Source organism: Ovis canadensis, chromosome 12 (genome assembly GCF_042477335.2).
Source record: "Ovis canadensis isolate MfBH-ARS-UI-01 breed Bighorn chromosome 12, ARS-UI_OviCan_v2, whole genome shotgun sequence".
Taxonomy (NCBI): domain Eukaryota; kingdom Metazoa; phylum Chordata; class Mammalia; order Artiodactyla; family Bovidae; genus Ovis; species Ovis canadensis.
Window position 1 is genome coordinate 71,205,047 of NC_091256.1, and position 13,546 is coordinate 71,218,592.

The 13,546-nt window shown below is 45.8% G+C and overlaps 1 protein-coding gene across 5 annotated transcripts in view; it reads left to right on the forward strand.

The window, feature by feature from the left end:
- Positions 1-7,477: 7,477 nt before the first annotated feature.
- The window catches only part of FAM20B (FAM20B glycosaminoglycan xylosylkinase), a 44,625-nt gene continuing 38,556 nt past the window's right edge, over positions 7,478-13,546 (forward strand). The window contains exons 1-3 of one of the 5 annotated variants that reach the window (XM_069546176.1): positions 7,507-7,771; positions 8,555-8,844; positions 9,585-9,837. The gene's annotated coding sequence lies outside the window, so the exon portion shown is untranslated. Of the gene's footprint in view, positions 7,772-8,554; positions 8,845-9,584; positions 9,838-13,546 lie in introns of all 5 variants that reach the window. The other 4 variants (XM_069546177.1, XM_069546175.1, XM_069546174.1 and 1 more) reach the window with 4 other exon arrangements.

Here is a 13,546-nt window from a genome sequence, read left to right on the forward strand (position 1 = left end):
CCGGATTTCCCCCATCCATGTGTTTTATTTGGCCTGCCCTGTAGTGAAAATATATATTTTTGGACTTCCCTGGTGGTGCAATGGACTAAGAATCCACCTGCCAATGCAGGGGGCACAAGTTCAATCCCTGGCCCGGGAAGGTTCCACACGCCGTGGAGCATCGAGTCCACACTCTAGAGCCCACGAGCTGCAGCTGCTGAACCTGCAGGACCTAGAGCCTGTGCTCTGCAATCAGAGATGTCAACGCAATAAAAAGCCACCACACCGCAACCAAGAGTGGCCCCTGCTCGCTGCAACTAGAGAAAGCCCAGGCGTAGCAAAAGAGATCCAGTGCAACCAAAATCAAACAAATAAATTTTAAAAATTACAAAAAAAGTAAGAAATACATACTCTTACATATAAATGACTTTGAAGGAGAGACAAAGTCTTTCTCTCATGTTCCCTGGAAACCTCTGGTTGTCTCATCCTCAGCCTACTTTGCTCATTTCCCTTCATGCCTGGCAGCCCCAGGCTACTGAAAGACTTAACTCCACTGGAAGAGGACATGCCGGGGGTCTGGTCCTTCAAGGGGTAGCATCTTGACAGAACAGGTTATTGGCTTCCCTGCCACATCTTTCTTACCTTCAGGATGGGGGTTTGGAGAGAAATGACTGGTTTTCCGTGAATGCCTTTGGAAGGACAGTCCTACCTCCCTGTCGAAAATAAAAACCTTTCGCGTGTATATATTGGACTAAATTGTATGAAATTGCTGATATTGAGCTGGTTTTGCCGCCCTGAAGATGGCAATTTCACACAGTTCAGTTGATTCACAGGATCCTGGCTTAGTCACTAGCAGAACAGTGGTTCTCAGACTGGGTTGCAAATTAAAGTAAGCTGGGAGCTTTTTAAGACTACCCTTGCTAGGACCTCCTCCTAAGATAATTAAATTCAAATCTTTCACGATGGGGGCAGGCACAGGGATATTTTCAAAATTCATGTGTGGCCAGATTAAGGACTGCAGCTTTAGGACATCTCTGAGTCAGTCCTGAGAGAAGCTCAAAGAGTCTCAGCTTAACTCCTTAGCACATTACCTGTGGGTGATGGGAGCTGAATTTGAGGAGCTCAGAGCTTCCATGTGGCTGCAATTACCTCATGCAGTAATTAATGCAATTACTTCATGCATTAAATTGAGTTAATAAAAATAAAAGAGCTTCCATCACAGCAGAAAAAAAAAGAGGGGGGTTTGTTAAATATCCCTGTCCATGTGGTAGCATCCTAAGAACATTACAGAATGCCTAACTTGGGGCAATTGGCCATCTGGAGTCTGCAATGTTATCTCTGCCAAAACCACTGGAGTGCCCACTGACATTAGAGAAAGGCCCAAAGAACTGGAAAACGTTCAAAAGCATGGCCCTGGCCATGCACTCAACAGCACACACCACAACAAAGAATGCATTTTGGCCTGGATAATTCAATGATTTCAGCCATGCTGTTGTTTTGTCACTAAGTCATATCTATTTTGTGGCCCCTTGGACTGTAGCCCACCAGGCTCCTCTGTCCATGGGATTTTCCAGGCAAGAATACTGGGATGGGTTTCCATTTGCTTCTCCAGAGGATCTTCCCGACCCAGGGATCAAACTCGCACCTATTGCATTGGTAGATTCTTTACCGCTGAGCCACCAGGGAAGCCTGGTTTCAGCCATACACGGCAGTTAAGTGAAATACTCTTTGCGAGCTATAACCCCTTTGCATTCTCAATAATTATAGGAATTTCACTTTGTCCGTAATGTTTTTTTTCCTTTTTGCTTTTAATGAGCAGATTAAAAAACCAAAACAAAATATATTTTTAGTTTAAATAAATATTTGTATTTAGATAATGCTGGATCATCAAAAAAGCAAGAGAGTTCCAAAAAACATCTATTTCTGCTTTATTGACTATGCCAAAGCCTTTGACTGTGTGGATCACAATAAACTGTGGACAATTCTGAAAGAGATGGGAATACCAGACCACCTGACCTGCCTCTTGAGAAACCTATATGCAGGTCAGGAAGCAACAGTTAGAACTGGACATGGAACAACAGACTGGTGCCAAATAGGAAAAGGAGTACGTCAAGGCTGTATATTGTCACCCTGCTTATTTAACTTATACGCAGAGTACATCATGAGAAACGCTGGGCTGGAAGAAGCACAAGCTGGAATCAAGATTGCTGGGAGAAATATCAATAACCTCAGATATGCAGATGACACCACCCTTATGGCAGAAAGTGAAGAAGAACTAAAGAGCCTCTTGATGAAAGTGAAAGAGGAGAGGGAAAAAGTTGGCTTAAAGCTCAACATTCAGAAAACAAAGATCATGGCATCTGGTCCCATCACTTCATGGCAAATAGATGGGGAAACAGTGTCAAATTTTATTTTTTGGGCTCCAAAATCACTGCAGATGGTGATTGCAGCCATGAAATTAAAAGACACTTACTCCTTGGAAGAAAAGTTATGACCAACCTAGATAGCATATTGAAAAGAAGAGACATTACTTTGTCAACAAAGCTTACTTTGTTGTAACATTACTTACAACATTACAACTTACAACATTACTTTGTCCGTCTAGTCAAGGCTATGGTTTTTCTAGTGGTCATGTATGGATGTGAGAGTTGGACTGTGAAGAAAGCCGAGCGCCGAAGAATTGATGGTTTTGAACTGTGGTGTTGGAGAAGATTCTTGAGAGTCCCTTGGACTGCAAGGAGATCCTACTAGTCCATTCTAAAGGAGATCAGCCCTGGGATTTCTTTGGAAGGAATGATGCTAAAGCTGAAACTCCAGTACTTTGGCCACCTCATGCAAAGAGTTGACTCATTGGAAAAGACTCTGATGCTTGGGAGGGATTGGGGGCAGGAGGAGAAAGGGATGACAGAGGATGAGATGGCTGGATGGCATCACTGACTCGATGGACGTGAGTTTGTGTGAACTCTGGGTGTTGGTGATGGACAGGGAGGCCTGGCGTGCTGAGATTCATGGGGTCACAAAGAGTCGGACATGACTGAGTGACTGAACTGAACTGAACTGAAATATATTTTTAGAATAAAAGAGAAAATGGCACATATTAGTTTCAGGGTGAAAATATTCTAAAATTAGATTATATAATGGTTGCTCAACTCTGTAATGGTAACAAAAACCATTGCATGCTTTGTACGGGTGAGTTTTATGGTATGTAACCTATAGCTCAATAAAGTTGCTCTTTAATAAAAACTGTAATACTAGTGTGGAAAGAAAATAACCAAAACAGGTAAAATGCATTCTGCATTTCTAGACAATGAAGGAGCATGTGTGAGTGTGTGTGTGTGTGTGTGTGTGTGTGTGTGTGTGTGTGTGTGTGTGTGGTGCTGTTCCTAGGACTTGAGTGGGTCTCGGCATGACACAGGTGCCACAGGACGGGTTAAATGAGCAGTCCTGATGCTGTAAGCAAAGGGTGGGCTAGGAATAATCCTGCAAAGCTGGTGGCGAAATGAGACTCAGTACTCTGTACCTCTCTTGTGGTACGGTTGTACTGATGTCCTTGCCCAGTTGGGAAAGAAAAGCAGAAGCAGCGTCCATAGAGAGCTCTATGCAGGGAACAAACCTACCCTGGAGGCAGCAAGGCAGAGCTTGCATGCTCCTTCACTCATTCACCCTTCCACCACCTCCTCCCAGGCTCCAAGCACTCTGGACCAGCGTGAGCTCTCTCCGACTGCTCCCTTCAAATTTCTTGGTTCAAAAGTGACTTAATAGGTTTCAGCAGGATCCATCATGGTGGGTGTATGCTCTGAAAAGGAGTGTGTGTGATGTGTTCATGTGTACAGGCGCCTTGAGACAGTATTCCCCTTATACCCTGGGATTGCTGAACAGTTATTGGAGTCCTAGGGCTTGACAAATTGTCAGAGACTTGGAAATTCTAAAAGAGTTGAAGGGAAATGCTTACAATGCTGAAAGGGCCAAGAAAGAAACCTCCAGTGCTCCCAAACCTCCACATCTGCAGTACTTGCTCTCCTAAAACTCTTTCAAATGTTTAGGAGCTACCATGTGCCGTGTACTATCGGAGATATGGATGTGAATAAAACACTGTCTTCAGCTTTAAAGGGTTTACCTGTCAGGGGAAGAGGTCAGACATATCCCCCAAAGACATCAATAATACAAACCATACCACAGGAGAGGTACTGAGACTCAGAAGCCCAGGAAAACATGCACAGTTAGAAAAATCATGAAAGTCTTCCTGAGTAAGCAGCATCTAAGAGACAAGTAACATTTTCAGGGATGAAGATGGGGGTGGGGTGGGCATCCTGCAGGAAGTGCACTGCCCTAGGCTGGAGGGGGACAGTCCCACCCGCGCTCTGATTTCAACCCAATCTCACTTCAACACATCAGTGCAGAGATGCTACCCTGTGTGAGGCGGAACCACAGATGGAAATAAAGATGAAATAAAGACAGTCTGTGTCTTTAAAAGCCTTGCAGTTCAAGGACAGGGAAGAGAGAGGCAAAGGGGGTGGTTAGACAAAGATACCTAGAACCACAAGATACAACGTGAGTTGTGAAAGAAGCATCATAGAAACCTTGGCAAAGCACTCAGACCTAACTAAGAGGGCTCCGCCTGACCTTCCATTCTGTTTCTCCGTACTGGACTGTAAGCTTCTCAAGGATGAGGACCTGGACTTCTTGGTCCTTGCATGGCCTGGGTCTAGTTCAGTGTCTGGCACTTGGTAGACATTTGTTGAAAGAGGGAGGAAGGAAGAAAAGGAGGTGGGGAAGGATGCAGGAGGAGAGGAAGGGAGGAAGGAACAAACAATTCTCCCAATGGTGAATCATCTCCTAAGGACGTCTGTCTTTAAATTCACATAGCACTGCCTACCTTCGGTTCTTATTGTCCCTTTCTTCTCCCACTTGTATTTTGCTCACCTCAATCCTCCTTCCCTGACAATACCAGCCCACACTATCTTCCTGGGCCTTGATTCTTGCAGTGATCACAGAGCCTGTGCTGCATAATTTAAGTACTCCGCATTCCTTGCAGCTGCTTCCTGTGTGCTAGCTGTGTAAACTCTTTGAAGGCAGAGTCCTCTTCTTAAATGACTGCATCCCTCACAGTACTAGAACATATTGACTATTGATTGGCTGGGCAATAAGGCCCATTACAGGAGGAGCGCAGAAACACAGCCTGAGGTGTAGTGCTATACATACATGCACAAAGAGCCTGGATAATAGGGCCTAGCAGAGAGAAAACTGGGGGACAGAACAGCTTTACCTTTAACACAGAGGCCCCAAACCCAGGACAGGAGAGGAGTATGTATGTCCTGCAGCACAGCGGGGTGGATGCAAGGATTTGATAGATGTGAAATTAAGCCCTGGAGTGGGATGCAAGGATTTGATAGATGTGAAATTAAGCCCTGGAGTGGGTTGCCTGGAGAAGTCACAAACCCTTCTCTCTGAATGTCCCTAAAGACACTAGGGAACTAAGACTGCTGGGTGCACCAAGCTTCTCCCAAGCACCAGCTGGACAGTCCATCCTTGCTGTCTTTATCAGCATTATAGATAAGAAAGAGTCCTCTGGGGACAAAGTTTCTTAGAGGAAATGTTGATTTGCCCTTTGCTTTATGATCTCCTGATATAATGAACAAGGTTCAGGAGGATTAGCTGACTGCAGACAGACCAATGTTCCTGTGTAGAGAAATCAGATAGACTCTCATTACCACCCAGCTCATTTCTATGGTCAGAAAACGACCTCCAAACATTTTCAAATACATCCAGTACAAGGCTGATACAACTTCTCTAGCATTTGACCGCATACGCCTTCTTGCACTGATTTCATGCTTTCTGCAAAGGGGCTTCCTCTGTAACTAGATTGTCTGGGACAGGTATAAAGACCAATTTTTCCTCTAAGATCTCCCAATACTAAGTGCTTAATAAATATACATATGAATAATAACATTACGCAATAATCTGCAAGTCCTCTCCCCACACATTTCCTTATGCAGTTCTCACAACAACCCTGTAAGGTAGGTCCCATGATTAACTCCCATTTTCTGAATTCTGAAATATTCAAGTAACACGCCCAATATCACACAGCCAGTAAGAAGTTCTTTCCCTTGCTTAAATGAACTTTAAAGTCGGAAGAAGAAAAGTTATGACCAACCTAGACAGCATATTAAAAAGCAGAGACGTTACTTTGCCAACAAAAGTCCGTCTAGTCAAAGCTATGGTTTTTCCAGTAGTCATGTATGGATGTGAGAGTTGGACTATAAAGAAAGCTGAGTGCTGAAGAATTGATGCTTTTGAACTGTGGTGTTGGAGAAGACTCTTGAGAGTCCCTTGGACAGCAAGGAGATCCAACCAGTCCATCTTAGAGGAAATCAGTCCTGAATATTCCTTAGAAGGACTGATGCTGAAGCTGAAACTGCAATACTTCAACCACCTGATGCGAAGAACTGACTCATTTGAAAAGACCCTGATACTGGGGAAGATTGAAGGCAGGAGGAGAAGGGGATGACAGAGGATGAAATGGTTGGATGGCATCACTGATTCGATGGACATGAGTTTGAGTAAACTCTGGGATTTGGTGATGGACAGGGAAGCCTAGTGTGCTACAGTCCGTGGGATAGCAAAGAGTCGGACTCGCCTGAACAACTGAACTGAACTGAAAGCCGGAAGAGGCAGCCCCATCTTCCCATCACATATCTTTTCACATGGATCAATATGCACTACAGTATTTCAGGGATGGGAACACTGAAGTCCGAGGTTAGTATATGATGAATAAATGAATAGATACATTATGCAGTGGATGCACTGTATGGAGTCAGTGGAACGGAGACAACTTAAGAAAAGGAAGAATCTTTAGTTCAGACTATTTACAAGGAGGGAGTTCCCTGACAGTCCAGTGGTTAAGACTTGGTGCTTTCAATCTCACAAGCCGGGCAGCAAGGTCAAAACATAACAAAATTATATATAGGGAGTCTACTGAGTGTCAGGCATTGGAAACCCAGGCACAACTGCCCTGCCCTCATGGGCCTTACAGTCCTTTGCAAAAGATAGACGTTCAGAAACTATTACAGCAAACTAGTCACACTTTTTGTTAAATGCTGCAAAATGTTAGCGGGGATCTCTGGTCTGGTCCAAAGGAAGAGCTCTCATGATGGGAAGGTTGGCCTCTTTTGAGCAAGAGGTTACTTTTGCACAGGCAGAAGTAGAGAAGTAGAGGCAAATTGGGTAAAAAGAAGAGGGAAACTTTCTCACAAATAGAACTTAAGAACCGCGATTTCCAGTCCCGCTGCCTGGCTGCCTAGCTGCTTTACGAAAACCAGGAAAGAGAAAGCGAAGGCTAGTGAGAGGTCGATTCATGTAAGCGGGGTGGGGCGGCAGAGAGAAGCAAGAGAGGCGTGAGTCGGCATCGAGAGAGTTAAGATGGGCCGGCCCGGGATGCAAAGGGTTAAGCAGGGCGGTCCGGAGTGGGTCCAGTAGACCCGCCCACCGGGACGGGGGGGGGCGCGGCCTCGCGGAAGAAGCCCTTGGATTGGCCGCAGGGAAGGCGTTAGGCTAGGACGGTACCAACAGTCGCGAGCCGCGGAGGCGGGGGGTGGGTGTGGGACCGCCGGCTCAGCGCCGGGAGAGGTGGCCGGGAATGGCCGGGCCGGGGGTGGGCGGGAGCCGCAGTAGCGGCGGCTGGGGGCGGTGAGCGCGGCGTGGGGCTGCCCCTCCCCGGAGGTGGCGGGGGCGGCCGGGGCCGCGCCGCACCGCACCGCGCGGGCGGCCATGGAGCGAGCCTAGGGCCCTGCAGGTGAGCGGCGTGGGGGCGGGGTAGGGCGCGCGACCCCCGCCCCGGGCGAGGCGAGGCGAGGCGGGAAAGTGCGGGCAGGTCCGCGGGCGGGGCGCGGTGCGTGGCGCGCGCCGGGCGGGGGCCGTCTGAGGGCGGGGCGCCTCCCTGAGGGGCTGGGCACCGGTGCCCCGAGCGGACCCCGAGCGGCGGCTGCCTTAGAGACCGGCCCGGGCCGGGCACCCGCCTCGTTGGCCCTGAGCGGGCTCCCGCCGGTCGTAAAAGCGGCTGAAGGGACGCGGCCGAGGCCGCCGCCTCCTCGGCCCGCCTGAGGCGCGGGCCTTACCTGGGTGCGCCTCGGGCAGCCGGGGGTCTGTCGAGTTGACCCACCCTTGCGCCCGGACGGCTTCCCCAGAGCCGACTGGCCCCGGTGCCGCCCTCGTGTCCCGCCGAGCGCCCGTTGCAGCGGCCCGGGGTGGGGGGACGCGCGCCCGCGGGCCCACCTCGTGGCCGTGAGGCGCGAGTGACCTCCAGGCCCGAGGCGGCAGGCAGGGTAACCGTGCCTAGGGATCCGCGATCCCCTCGGAGTCGTGCACCCCGCGCTCGCGGTAGGGCACAACTTAAGGAAATGGTGCGGTTGTACAAAGTGGGTTGCGCTTGAGATTTCATTTCCGGGTGCTGTGGCCCCCCTCAATTAAAAGAGAACCGAAACGTTGCCATTGATCAGCGTGAGGAGTTGTCAAGTTGCCTCCTTGATTGTGGGATCTGATAAGAGTTTCATTCTAATCAGGCTTCTGTTACCTGCAGGTCTCCCGGATAGGACGAGAAACGGTAGAGGATGTTGGAGGGAAAGTGGAGGGGACAAGACATGATTGGTCATTAAGGATTTATTAGCCCTTGACACGGCCATATCGTCGGTTGGAGGAGTGAGGATTTATAATTCTGGAAAGTGAGAAATGCTTGATACAGCGACTTGAGTCTGGGGCCAAGTATCAGTATCATCCCCACCCAGCCAAGGTTTGGTTTCTCACCTTGAAAAGAAGGAATAAGGATGTGAGATCTTTTAGCTTTCAAATGGCTGGACTTTATGTAAAACGGTAACTATGATTACTGTTTACTAACAATTGCTATCCTCCTTGTGTTGTAAATTAATGCGTATATTTCATTGGGGTTATTTTAAACTGGGCTGGAGACCTCAGTGTAGCACAGTCCTTGAATTTATGCAGGACTCTTGAGCCAAGCCTTAAAGCACTTCTGCGTATATTATTTATCATCAAAACATACCCTTGAGAATCTGAGATACAGATGTTAAAGATGCTAAATTATTTGCCTAGCCTTAGAGCCAGTCTACAGTCCATGGGGTCTCTAAGAGTCAGACACGACTGAGCGACTTCACTTTCTCTTTTCACCTTCATGCATTGGAGAAGGAAATGGCAACCCACTCCAGTGTTCTTGCCTGGAGAGTCCCAGGGACGGGGAAGCCTGGTGGGCTGCCATCTGTGGGGTCGCACAGAGTCGGACACGACTGAAGCGACTTAGCAGCAGCAGCAGCAGCAGCACAGCCAGTCTAAGGTCGATTTATGTTAAATTAAAGAATGAAAATTGGAAAACATGCCCAGGGTAATTTGAAATAGGGAACAAACAGATCACTGTTTCTAGCATGTACTCCTTAATGTCACAGAGTTACTTTATGCTGAGTTGATGATTTCTTGACTTTTAGTCCATTCTCTTGATTCTATTTGTAGACTCCAGTTCTTTCACACAGCATTAAAGCTGCTTTTTATCTTTTCTGAATTTTGAATTTCTAAATGAAATTTTCTGTTTCTTCTACTTGCAGGGCGGTCTTCAGCTTCCTTCACTTTGTGTGACCATCATTTTAATGGCATAAACCCTGAAGCCAGATGCTTCAATTCAGCTCTTGAATTGATAACTTAAAAATAGCAGCCACAGTGGTTGTCTCTTGGTGATTGCTCCAATCTCTTTATAGAATTAAGAGGCTGCTCTTTGTATTCTCTGGGCACAGTTGGAAACAGTAAAAAGGAGACTGTCTTTTGAAGCTGATGTCAGGCCACTTTGGGATTAAGTGCCAGGTAGTTTGGGGCTGAGAAGCACGGTTACAATGTGTTTAGTTGCTAAGTCACTCTGACTCTCCTGCAGCTCCTTGGACTGTAGCTTGCCAGGCCCCTCTGTCCATGGGATTTTCCAGGCAAAAGTACTGGAGTGAGTTGTTTCCTTCTCCAGGGAATCTTCCCGACACAGGGATTGAACCTTCGTCTTCTGCTTTGGTGGGTGGATTCTTTACCACTGATCCATCTGGGTGGAAGCACAGTTATAATGAGGAACCACAGTTTAGTGTTGTAGTGATCATGACTGATGTGCTTTGTTTTTTGTACCTAACAGTGTATAGTGGATAGTAGATGTGGAGTAAATATTTGGTGGTTGAATGAATGAATGGAAAACAGTATGAGGGAGGAGGACACATCCTTGTGCAGATATTTGTCTAGTTCCACTTTACAAGAGGAAAAAAAAAAAGCCAAGAAAATTGTTTCAGATTCATGTTGCAAGTAGTTCAGTAGAGGAGGGTATCTGTAAAGGGTGTTACTTGCTGGAGCTGCTCGGAGATCTGATTGTGTGATTGGATGGTGTTCTCGCCACCAGCAGCCTGGGTGCAGCTTCATAGACTTGCTCCTGCAGCCTGCTCTGACTCAGCTCACTAGTAGTTGGTCTGGTAGACACTATTTTTGCACTAGTGAAAAAACTCGAGCTCTTGGTGTTGACCATACCAGTATCACTGACCCTGACTGTCCATCTTCTGGTCCTTCGTATTGGGGATGGGAGAGGGGATTTATCCTTCCCTGAAGTGCTTGTCATCCCACACCTGTATATCTCTCCCTCTTTTCCTTCCTTACACTGCCTCTGTAACCCTCAAGGACTGAGGAATTCATTGGCACAGACCTCGGGTACTAAACAGAAGACCTTACTTTGCAACTGAAACCAGCTTTTGACCAACTTGTAGCGTCAGCTTGACTGCTAGAGCCATCTAGGAGAGAATGTAATACAAAGCTCTCACTTGTGATTCTGTTCATATCCAGAATCAGGAGAGGTAAGGCCCCGCTCTGGACATGGTCAGTCTAGGGGGTGTGTCTGTCATACTAGTGTGAGATATGAAATGAAGGCTGATGCAGAAGAGAGACGCTGAGCTTTGGCGTGTGTGTTTGGGAGTCTACTTTCTAGCAAGGTAACTGCCCTATGGAGGGGATGGTGTTAATTTGGGTACATTATGAAAGGAGGGCAAGGAATATGAAATTATGAATGTGGAACAGATCCAAGTACAGGGTGAGGCAGTGAAGTCTATCATTTCATCATTCTTTGCTCTTAAATGCTGACTTTCTGCTTTATGTATCGATACCAACGTGGGAATATGATATTACCACCGTGGGAATAGGCTGTTGTGTACAAAAATCCTTTTTTGGCTATATTTTTTGCGCAGAATTTTTTACAATGTATTTTATGTTTCATTTGCTTTTTAAACAATGTAGTTTAACCTTTGTTGATTTGAGATTATGGTTACAGACAGTAATCCTGCAGGGCTCGGAGGTGATTGACATATGTAGGTTGTTCGCCCCTTCAGCTTTTTGAATTCTTGAATTTGCTTTCAGCAGTCAGTCTGTCTGAAAGCAGGGGTGAAAAAGCTATGCTTTTGCTGCTGTTAGTGTCCCTGCTGCCCTTTTTAAAATTTTCTGCAGCTTCTAATCTTCTGTGGAGGAGCAACCCAGATAACTCTGCTTCCTGAAATTGAATGTAAAACAGCTAAATAAGCTTAGTGAGGGTCTGCCTGGCTTTTCTTTATTAGTGGATGAACTTTGTAACCATTATTTTGGCTGCCCAAAGACCTGTGGTTCTCGTTTCTTATCATTGGTTTAGATAGTGAATTTGTACTCTATACAGGTGCGTTTATGTCCCTGTAGTTCTTTCTGTATAAAAAAGAAAGTGATATGGAGATATCAGTGTTGGTTTTCATTTCAGAAAATATTGCCAATAACACTTGAAAGCTTGGTTCCAGCCCTGTCGTGTATCGTTCTTGGACAATGTCTTGGACCATCTCCAATCTTCCTCTTAGCATTTCCAAATCATCTTTACTCCTAGTCCCAACCAACACCATACACCAGCTTGGCAATATCAATGGCCATGAACGGTGGAAGCAAGGTATATAGAAGGCAGCAGTTTAAAATCGAGTGTATAAAACTGGTATTAATATTTGATATGTCAATATTTTTACTGTATTTATATTTGAATTCATTACATGACTTAGTTTCCCTATATTGGTTAAAAAAAGAGGTCACCTTTAAACCAAAGAGCTGAAGAAATGCTTAAAACCATAAAGGTGTCTGCCTTCCTCACTCTTCACTCCTTTTATTCAGTAAGTGTTTATCTCATGTGTCCGGAACTGTACTAGCTTACTTCTAATTACAAAGAAAGTAAAATATCCCCTGTCCTTGAGGAACTCACAGTAGGGTGGAGGAGACCGGCTGCCAAAAAATATATGTGTGTGTGTATGTGTGCACTTGTATTTGTATTCATATATAGCAAGGGATCATGCTGGGAGCCACTCAGCCATAATTCAGCACAGACCTGCTTGGGGATCCTATTTCTAAAGTGATCTGCAGCCTGGCAGCTTGACCGACCCTAGAACATAAGGTTAAAAGTGTGAGGCGTTACTGTTGAATAAAGTTTACATACTTTTTCATACGTTCAGCTTTTTACTGTTGAATGAAGTTTACATACCTTTTCAAGAACAATAAAGATAGAAAACATGAAATTTGAAGTAAATTTTTTTATTATTTGAAATTCTATATTTCTTCCCTGGTGGCTCAGACGGTAAAGTGTCTGTCTGCAATGCGGGAGACCTGGGTTTGGTCCCTGGGTCGGGAAGATTCCCTGGAGAAGGAAACGGCAACCCACTCTAGTACTCATGCCTAGAAAATCCCATGAATGGAGGAGCTTGGTGCAGGCTACTGTCCATGGGGTCACAAAGAGTCGGGCACAACTGAGCGACTTCACTTCACTTCACAGTATATAGTAATCACATTCTGTATAGCCTTAAATGGTTGTTAGATCTGATAATTGAGCAGTGAAATACCTCGAACTTAGGAAAGTTCATTATACCTGGCTCATTTGAAACAATACAGATTCTTGGGCATTTCCACAGAGTTTCTAGATCAGTGAACACTGCCTGTGTTGGTTTTTTAGAACAAATCTCACTTAGCAGTATGAGCTGAAAATTTTTTCTTTTCACTTTTCAAGAAAAATCATTAGAGGATTCCCCTGAATCAAGATTTAAATGGGACAGGTTGCAGGAATTGAATTTTTTTCAATGAGGGAGGAAACACTCTGATGCCTGTTTCATTTTTACTCTCACACCCCGAAGAATACTTCATTAATGTCTGGCGATCATTGTAGTTCCTTCCTTTGCAGGGAACTATTAGAGGTTTTCACATAACACAAGTTTATATTTATTATGTGAATAAATATTTAAGTGGAAGTGAAAACAGTGAGGAATATATAACACTTGAACCGACTTGGGCTGTGTAGAAGTTCGATTTTCTATACCCATAACTTAAGTTACTCCAGGGCTTATCTTAAAAGCTTTATTGTTCAGTCTTTCAGTCCTGTCCGACTCCTTGTAACTCCATGGACTGCAGCACTCCAGGCTTCCCAGTCTGTCACCAACTCCCAGAACTTGCTCAAACCCATGTCCATTGAGTTGGTGATGCCATCCGACCATCTCATCCTCTGTCA